The 8754-nt window shown below is 47.7% G+C and overlaps 1 long non-coding RNA gene across 1 annotated transcript in view; it reads left to right on the plus strand.

Moving 5' to 3' along the window:
* The window catches only part of LOC116638449, a 5292-nt gene extending 1085 nt beyond the window's left edge, over positions 1-4207 (plus strand). The window contains exons 2-3 of the long non-coding RNA XR_004300701.1: positions 3755-3991; positions 4109-4207. This is a non-coding gene — a long non-coding RNA (uncharacterized LOC116638449). The remainder of the gene's footprint in view (positions 1-3754; positions 3992-4108) is intronic.
* The last annotated feature ends 4547 nt before the right edge of the window (positions 4208-8754 follow it).

An 8754-nucleotide genomic window follows, 5' to 3' on the forward strand; every position in this document is an offset into this window, starting at 1 on the left:
TATTTATTTATTTATTTAAGATTTTATTTATTTATTTGAGAGAGAGAGAATGAGGGATAGAGAGCACGAGAGGGAAGAGGGTCAGAGGGAGAAGCAGACTCCCCGCTGAGCAGGGAGCCCAATGTGGGACTCGATCCCGGGACTCCAGGATCATGACCTGAGCCGAAGGCAGTCGCTTAACCAACTGAGCCACCCAGGTGCCCCAAGATTTTATTTATTTATTTGACAGAGAGACGGAGCGATAGAGGGAACACAAGCAGGGGGAGTGGGAGAGGGAGAAGCAGGCTTCCCGCGGAGCAGGGAGCCCGACGTGGTGCTCGATCCCAGGACCCTGGGATCATGACCTGAGCTGAAGGCAGACGCTTAACGACTGAGCCACCCAGGCGCCCCGAAAGTTTATAGTTTTGTCTGATTTTGATATAGGGTAATTTTGGCCTGATATAATGGGTTGAGAAGTGTTCCCTCCTCTTCTATTTTTTGGAAGTATTTGTGAAGAACTGGTATTAATTCTTCTCTAAGTGTTTGGTGACCACTGAAGTCATCTGGGCCAGGACTTTGTGTGTAGTTTTCTTGGTTACTAATTCAATCTCTTTATGTGTTAGAGATGTATCCAGATGGTCTATTTCTTGGTAGTCTGTGTCTTTCTGGGAAGGTGTCCATTTTATCTAAGTTACCTAGCTTATCGGTATACAGCTACTTATAGTGTTTCTTTATAATCCTTTTTATTTCTTTAAGGTCATTAATAATGTCCCCTCTTTCACTCCTGATTCTAGTAGTGTGTCTTCTCTCTCTCTCTCTTTTTTTAGAGAGAGCATGAGCTTTTGGTTTCATTGATTTTTGTCTTTTGCTTTCCTAGTCTCTATTTCTTTTTTTTTTTTTTTTTTTTTGAGATTTTATTTATTTATTTTACAGAGAGAGAGACAGCGAGAGAGGGAACACAAGCAGGGGGAGTGGGAGAGGGAGAAGCAGGCTTCCCGCTGAGCAGGGAGCCTGATGCGGGGCTTGATTCTAGGACCCTGGGATCATGACCTGAGCTGAAGGCAGATGCTTAACGACTGAGCCACCCAGGCGCCCCTCTTAGTCTCTGTTTCATTTATTTCTACTCTCATCTTTATCATTTCCTTCATTCCACACACTTCAGGTTTAGTTTTCTCTTCTTTTTTCAGTATTTTAAAGTAAAAGTTTAGGTTATTGATTTGAGCTCCTTCTTCTTTTTAATATAGGCATTTACAGCAATAAATTTCCCTCTAGGCACTGCTTTGGCTGCATCCCATAAGCTTTGGTATGCTATGTCTTCATTTTCATTCATCTCAAAATATTTTCTGATTTCCTTTTTGATTTTTTCCTTGACTTTGAAATATGGTTATTTAAGAGTGTGTTGTTTTTAATTTCCACAAATTCGTTTCCCAAGTTTCCCACTATAATTGATTTCTAATTTCATTCAACTGTGTTCAGAGAACACACTTTCTATTATTTCTATACTTCTAAATTTATTGAGGCTTATTTTTTGGCTTGGCATGTGGTTCATCCTGAACACCACCACAAGAATTATATTCTGCTCTTTGGTCTCTTTCCCTTTCGAGGACTCTTGTTATTATACTGGGCCCACCTGGATAATCTAGGATAATCTATCTTAAGCTTAGCTGATTAGTAAACTTAATTCTATCTCTAACCTTAGTTCCCCCTTTTTCATGTAATATTCACAGGTTTTGTGGATTAGGATATGGACATTTGGGGGTAGGGTGAGGTCATTATTCTGCTTACCACAACAGGGAAGAACCATGAGAAGCTTCTTTTTGGGGTATCATGTTTGCCAAAAGAAAACACCTCCCTTCCCACATAACCATTTTTGGGGAAGGCTATAATGTGGAGGCAAAGTAACTTTTTTTTTTAAAAGATTTTATTTATTTATTTATTTGACAGAGAGAGCACAAGCAGGCGGAGCGGCAGAGGGAGAGGGAGAAGCAGGCTCCCCGCTGAGCAAGGGTACCGATGCGGGGCTCGATCCCAGGACCCCAGGATCATGACCAAAGGCAGACACTCAACTGACTAAACCACCCAGGCACCCCAAGGCAAAATAACTTTTGTCTTAAAGTTATTCTCATGGTTTTGCAGACATTGAAGTGTCTTCTTTAATTCTCAATATTTGAATTATTTTAATTGTAGATTTTACTTATTTATTTGAGAGAGAGAGAGAGTGAGCACGAGCATGGGGGAGCAGCAGAAGGAGAGGGAGAAGCAGATTCCCCACTGAGCAGGGAGCCCAATGTGAGGCTTGATTCAGGGCTCGATCCCAGGACCCTGGGATCATGACCTGAGCTGAAGGCAGATGCTTAACCAACTGAGCCACCCAGGTGCCCCAATTCTCAATATTTTAGACTTAGGACAAAGCTCAATTCAAATACTTTCTAAAATGAAATGTGGTTAACTATCACATAAGACCCACCATTGTTTAACAGCAGCTTTTCTGTTTCATGACTTAAATATCATAAAATAAGTAGAAAGATCACAAATGACAGGTTCTCCATATGGTAAGCTGTCAAGAAATAAAGCATGAGGGCGCCTGGATGGCTCAGTCAGTTGAGCGTCTGACTCTTGGTCTCAGCTCAGGTCTTGATCTCAGGGTTGTGAGTTTGAACCCTGCATTGGGCTCCATGCTGGGCATGGGACCTACTTTAAAAAAAAAAAAAAAATGAAAGAAATAAAGCTTGGACCATTAGCAAGTAGCTCTTGAAACCTCCCAGTGGGTTGAAAAACAAATATTTTCTCCTGAAGTCTTTTGGTCCCCCTTAGCTAAGCTTAAATTTTCTATTTTATTGAAGGGAAAGATACCACCTGCAGGCAAAAGACAGAGGAAGGACTTTCCAAAGCACGTACATAATTCATACATTTATTATGTATATATGTGTATGTGAAGTATATGTGTATGCATACATATATATATAATTTTCTATTTATAAAAGTAATTCACACTGATGAAAACTTCAAACATTACACCACAGAAATACTATGTTGAGGGGCGCCTGGGTGGCTCAGTCGGTTAAGCATCTAACTTCAGCTCAGGTCATGATCCCAGGGTCCTGGGATCGAGCCCCACGACTGGCTCTCTGCTCAGCGGGGAGTCTGCTTCTCCCTCTCCCTCTGCTGTTCCCCCTGCTTGTGCTCTCTCTCTCTGTCAAATAAATAAATAAAAATCTTTTAAAAATACTATGTTGAGTTGCATGAAATTTCCAGTACTTCACTGTTTTTTGACCTACAAACACAGCAATTTCATACTGTTCAACCTAATAATATAGCAAGGAGAATTCCCTGTAATCTGCATGCCCTGAAGGGAACCAGTGGCATTTGGTGTGTGTATTTCTCCAGGCTGGAGAGTATGTCTGTGCATGTTCGTGGTCAGTGGAGTTATTACCACAATGATGTAGCACGGATTTTGCAACCCGCTTTCTAAACACTTTGTAGAGCAAAGCAAATCTTCGGACTGCTTGTGCTGCTTCCCCTCTCTGGGGCCTCCATTTCCTTATTTGTGAACATGGAACTAATGGTTCTGTGCCAGTTATTTATTGCCTCTCAGCTCCGAATTCATTATATTTGTCTGCTCTGTGAAAAATGCATCTGGGCCCTTTAAATATTTTCCTTTGCCAAGTGAAACAATGCTAAACTTTGCCAGTAGAGGGCGCTGACAGCCATTTCTTGAGGCAGAAGTTTTGCTTCCCGGTTGTGATGCGCTTCTCTCATCTGGCTTCTGCCGCAGGCCCAGCTTCTCCAGCCCAGCTCGTGCCCCAGGTACAGCCTCCTTCAGCACAGGTAGCCAGCAGCAGCCACCATCAGCTGCTTCCTCTTAGCACCCCACGCCCACCCTGGGAGCAGTGGAGTGCCTCTTCCCCAGCCCCCTAAAGCATGGCTTTCCAGCAAGTTCCATGGGGCCTGCGCGGGACTTCAGCAACGTCTCTACCATCCGAGGAGCTACAGCTGTTCCGTCTCCAACCAGGTCTGGAGCTCACACCTGGGGCTGGATGGGGGCCCTTCTCGCTGGGGGAGGAAGTGATCTATCTCAGCCCTGGGGATGAGGGCTCCTCCTTATATCTACTTTTCCGATATTCTTTAGAGTCCTCTTTACTTCTGGGGTGCTCCGGTGGCCAAGTCGGTTAAGTGTCTGCCTTTGGCTTAGGTCATGATCTCAGGGTCCTGGGATCGAGCCCCGCATCGGGCTCCCTGCTCAGCGGGGAGCCTGCTTCTCCCTCTGCCTGCCGCTCCCCTGCTTGTGCTCTCTCTCTGTCAAATAAATAAATAAAAATCTTTAAAAAAAAAAGTCCTCTTTACTTCTTACTAGCTAGTGCCTTGTTACTCCAGTCCCCTGTTACAGTTAATAATTCTTTATGTTAGACTTTTCCCGTTCAAATTACTTTGTGGTTTCTCTCAGACTGAAACAGATCCCACATATCCTTATGAGGATGGGAAGGAGGGAGAGCGCTTAGCTCAGTGCCTGACAGGCAGGGAGGACTCAGAAAACAGCAGTGACGTCATTGTCATCATCCCTGTCCTCGTCACCATCCTGTCTCCACGCCAATACCTATAGAACAGCCTCTTCCTTATTAGCCGTTGCCGTGGTTTCGTGGTATGCATGGAGTTTTGAATCCCTCCACTCCTGCGGGCCATGTGGATTACAACTCATTTCCGAGATCACAGGCAGCCCTCTGAGCCACATCTACTGAACACCAGCTACATGCTCTGCACTGAAGCAGTTACCTATAGTAACTCACAAATCCTCACAACGTGCCTATTGTATTAGTTTCCACAAATTCAGTGGCTTAAAATTACACTCCTTTATTATCGTACACTTCCGGATGTCAGAAATCTAAGATGAAGGTGTTGGCAAAGCCGTGTCCCTTCTTTTTTTTTTTTTTTTTTTTAAAGATCTTGTTTATTTATTTGACAGAGAGAGACACAGCGAGAGAGGGAACACAAGCAGGGGGAGTGGGAGAGGGAGAAGCAGGCTTCCCGCCAAGCAGGGAGCCTGAGCGGGGGTCGATCCCAGGTCCCCGGGACCACGACCTGAGCCGAAGGCAGATGCTTAACCAACTGAGCCACCCAGGCACCCCAAGGGCCATTTCCCTTCTAAGGAGTGCAGGGGAGAGGCTGACTTTTCCAGCTTCTAGAAGGCTGCCCTCATTCCTTGGCTCACGACCCCTCCCTCGCATCGCTCCGCCCTCTTGCTCCCACTGGCACATGTACTACTCACTGAGATCCGCCTATAGCATCAGGCCCACGTGGATAATCCAGGATAACCTCCCCATCTCAAGATCCTTGACTTTTTTTTTTTAAAGATTTTATTTATTTATTCATGAGAGACAGAGAGAAAGAGAGAGAGAAGCAGGCTCCCAAGGAGCAGGGAGCCTGATGCAGGGATCCCAGGACCCCGGGACCACGACCTGAGCCGAAGGCAGACGCTCAACCATCTGAGCCACCCAGGCGCCCAAGATCCTTGACTTAATCACAACAGTGAAGTCCCTTTTACCATGTAAGGTAACATATTCCACAGGGTTTCAGGATTAAGAGGTAGACATGTGAACAGACTTTACTCAGCCTACCTCACCCGTGGAATAAATACTGTTATTCTACCCATTTTGCAGATGAAAAAAACGAGGTACAAGGAGAGTAAGTAACTTGCCCACGGTCACACAACTCATAAGGAGCAGAGCTGGAATACAGGCAGTCTGGCTCCAAAATCACATTCTCTCAACTACACAACTTTGTATAAATCATTGCATACTAGAATGAGGGTTTGTGTAGCATACATTTCTAGAAGCAGAATTACTGGGGTGAAGTTTACCAGGTGTTGCCAAGTTGTCCTTCACTACAGCTGTGTCGGTTAATTCCCACCAGCAGCACCTAAAATCCAGAAGTTCTCTTCACCCCAACTCCAGATGCTTTGAGGGCAGAATATTACTTGAATACATAAAACCAAAGGATTTCTACAGCTCCTTATCAACTTGTTAACTGAGAAATGTTTCTCTTTCATGAAAGGAGAGGAACAATACTCTCCCATTCATAAAAAAAAAGAGAAAAAAAAAGTACAGTGAGAATAAAGAACCCTCAGTTTCCTGTGAAAAAAATAAAAATATTTGGTTACCTTAATGTATTGCAGGACTGAAAACACTGTCCTAACCTTGACTGTGACCCCAGCTTTATCTCCTTCTACTCTGCCTTGTCAGAGGCACCGTGTTTGAGGGTTTGGTTTTCCTGCCTTGGTGGGTTGCTTCGTCTCCAGCGAGATCTTCTGAAGATCCCTGGTTAATAAATCACTTCCATCACTTTCCAATTTCCCCCTCTTTATTTTGTATCCACACCACAAGGCTTGTCTACAACTTCCTTTTCGACGCCTTCCATTTCCCTTGGCAGGGTGCTACTTATTTGGGGCCAAGTACTTCTGTTAACCACAGGGGCTAATGCTTTGTTATTCCGAGAGTCGTCCGTTTACAGGCGAGGAACACGTGTGAAGTGACTTCCCAAGATCCCATAGATGTGGGATTCAGCCCGAGGCATCTGCCTCCAGGTTCTGCCCGCTTGACATCTCACTGTACCTCCTCGGGAGCAGCTGGGCCCCTGGTGCCCCACAGAACGCATGTGTGCCGGCCACACCACGTCTCCAGGTCATGGCGGGGCTTGGGGGGCTGCTTGGATTTGTCCCGGCTGGGGAGGCAGGCAGCCAGCAGCACAGGGCCCAGGCTGCCTCTTCCTATGTGTGAGCATTCAGAGCTTTGGGTTCCTCATCTGTAAGATGGGAAGAACACCAGTCCTCCCTCTTAGAGCAGCGATGGGGAAATGGTATTACCCCCATTTTGCAGTTGATGACACGGAGACTCACAATGTGAGGGCAAGGTGGGGCACAAGGAGAGAACTGGGGAAAGGGACGCTGTCCCCTTCCTAAGACGGTAGCCTCTCTGTGTTGAGTCCCACTGTAGAAGCAGGGTTAGTTAACAGAGAATCTGTAGGGAAAGCTCCCTTTCCTGGTTCTTCATTTGTAGCTCTGCTTTCCAGTGTGGCCTGTGCTGGACTTGGCCCCTACCTCCCTGCTGTCCCTCTGTACGCTGGGGACTCCCAGATCTCCCTCCCCCTCAGCCCAGTGGCCTTTCCTTTCTGCACCTGTTTCCTCTCCAGGCAAGGCCCCCATGCACTGCACGGACCAAACACTTGGTAGGTGCTAAGAGAACGTGCCACCAACTAAATGCCACCACATGAACCCTATGTTCTTAAACCGTCCCCTTCCACCGTGACTCCAAAGTGTCATCGCCATCATTTCACACTCACAAACACACAGCTCAGGCTCTGGCTTACCTCCCTGGTATGATAAAATTCTAGGCTCTGTATTCTGGCATTCAAGACCTCTACTTGCTCCCCGCACCCCCACCAGGACTGTAAGCTTCCCGCCCCACAATATTGCAAATTCCATATTCGCGGTGTTGTCACTGTCTTCGTATAGAAGCTACACAGGAAAATCTCTAGCGGTTACTTCTATTCTGCTCTGAGCAGTCAACACCCTGTGCAACCCTCCGTGTGACCGTCCCTCACAGGTACTTGGACAAGGAGATGGAGACAATGAGTCTGTGCTGAGGGGCTGTTCTCCGTCAGGTGAGGTGCAGGGTACTGTTCGTTCCAATTTACAGATGAGGGAAGCAAGGCTTCCAGAGGATAAGGTAAGTTCCCACAGCCAGGGAGAGGGCGTGAGCAGGAATCTGAACCCAGCTCTGCGGACGTGGGCATCCCCGCTCTCGAATCTGCTCCCAAAGACCTCCCAACTAACATTTCATAATCAGTTCTAAGATCTCACCCACACTCCATAGGTGTGGCTGCACGACTGTCCCCAACCCTGGGTCCCCTGAGACCCTACCTGAAGGGGGGTCATTGCCAGCCCAGTCTCTCCTGGACACTGGGCTCTGTCCAGCTAAGGGACTGGGTTCCCTCTAGTGTGACTGGCAGTTGAGCTGCTGACACCACTTTGCCACAGAAAACCCCTACCTGCACGGGAAATGGGGAGCCTGGAAAAGATGCCGGCCTTGTAGACCACACAGCCAGGTCTGTGGGCCCAGGTGAGCAGGGGCCCCTCCTGGCCCTCTGGCCTCTTCTGGACGTTCTGTGCTCTTCCTCCTTCCTCCTCCACTCTTCTCTTTTCCTGGAGTTACTGCTTCTTCCCTCCCTGCCACAGGGTTCCTGGACGCCCCCTGGACCTTTGCTTTACCCTCTGCCCCTCCCCCACCTTGCTTCTCAGGCCCTCTGTCTCCTTGAGCTTCTTCCCTGGTCACTCAGTCATTCCACCAACACTGACGCCCCACTGGATCCTGGAGCCGCCCACTGGCTGGTGGGAGAGAACATCTGGCTTGGGGACAATCGTCCTCCCTAAGCCTCTGTCTACCCCACTTCTTACTTCACCCCTTCACGTCTGTCTATGACTTCCTCTTCCGTCTCCCTGGCTCTCTTCCTCCAAGCCTCGGTTTCTCCATCCCCTGTCCCTTCTCAAGTTCTCATCCCCGTAATAACGCTGGGAGGTGGACTCTACTATCACCCACATTTTAGATATAAGGACACAGAGGCTCAGAGAGTTTGGGTGACCTACCAGGGCCACACCCCCGGTAACTCGTGGCGCCCGGCCAGCAAGTGCTGGGCCCCGCTGCCTCGAGTCGGTCTCCGCGCCGCCGGCCCCGCCCACCGATCCCGCCCCGTGCCCCGCCCCCTCATCTGCCCCGCCCACCGAAC

This window comes from Phoca vitulina, unplaced genomic scaffold (assembly GCF_004348235.1).
Source record: "Phoca vitulina isolate PV1807 unplaced genomic scaffold, GSC_HSeal_1.0 scaffold16, whole genome shotgun sequence".
NCBI classification, from domain to species: domain Eukaryota; kingdom Metazoa; phylum Chordata; class Mammalia; order Carnivora; family Phocidae; genus Phoca; species Phoca vitulina.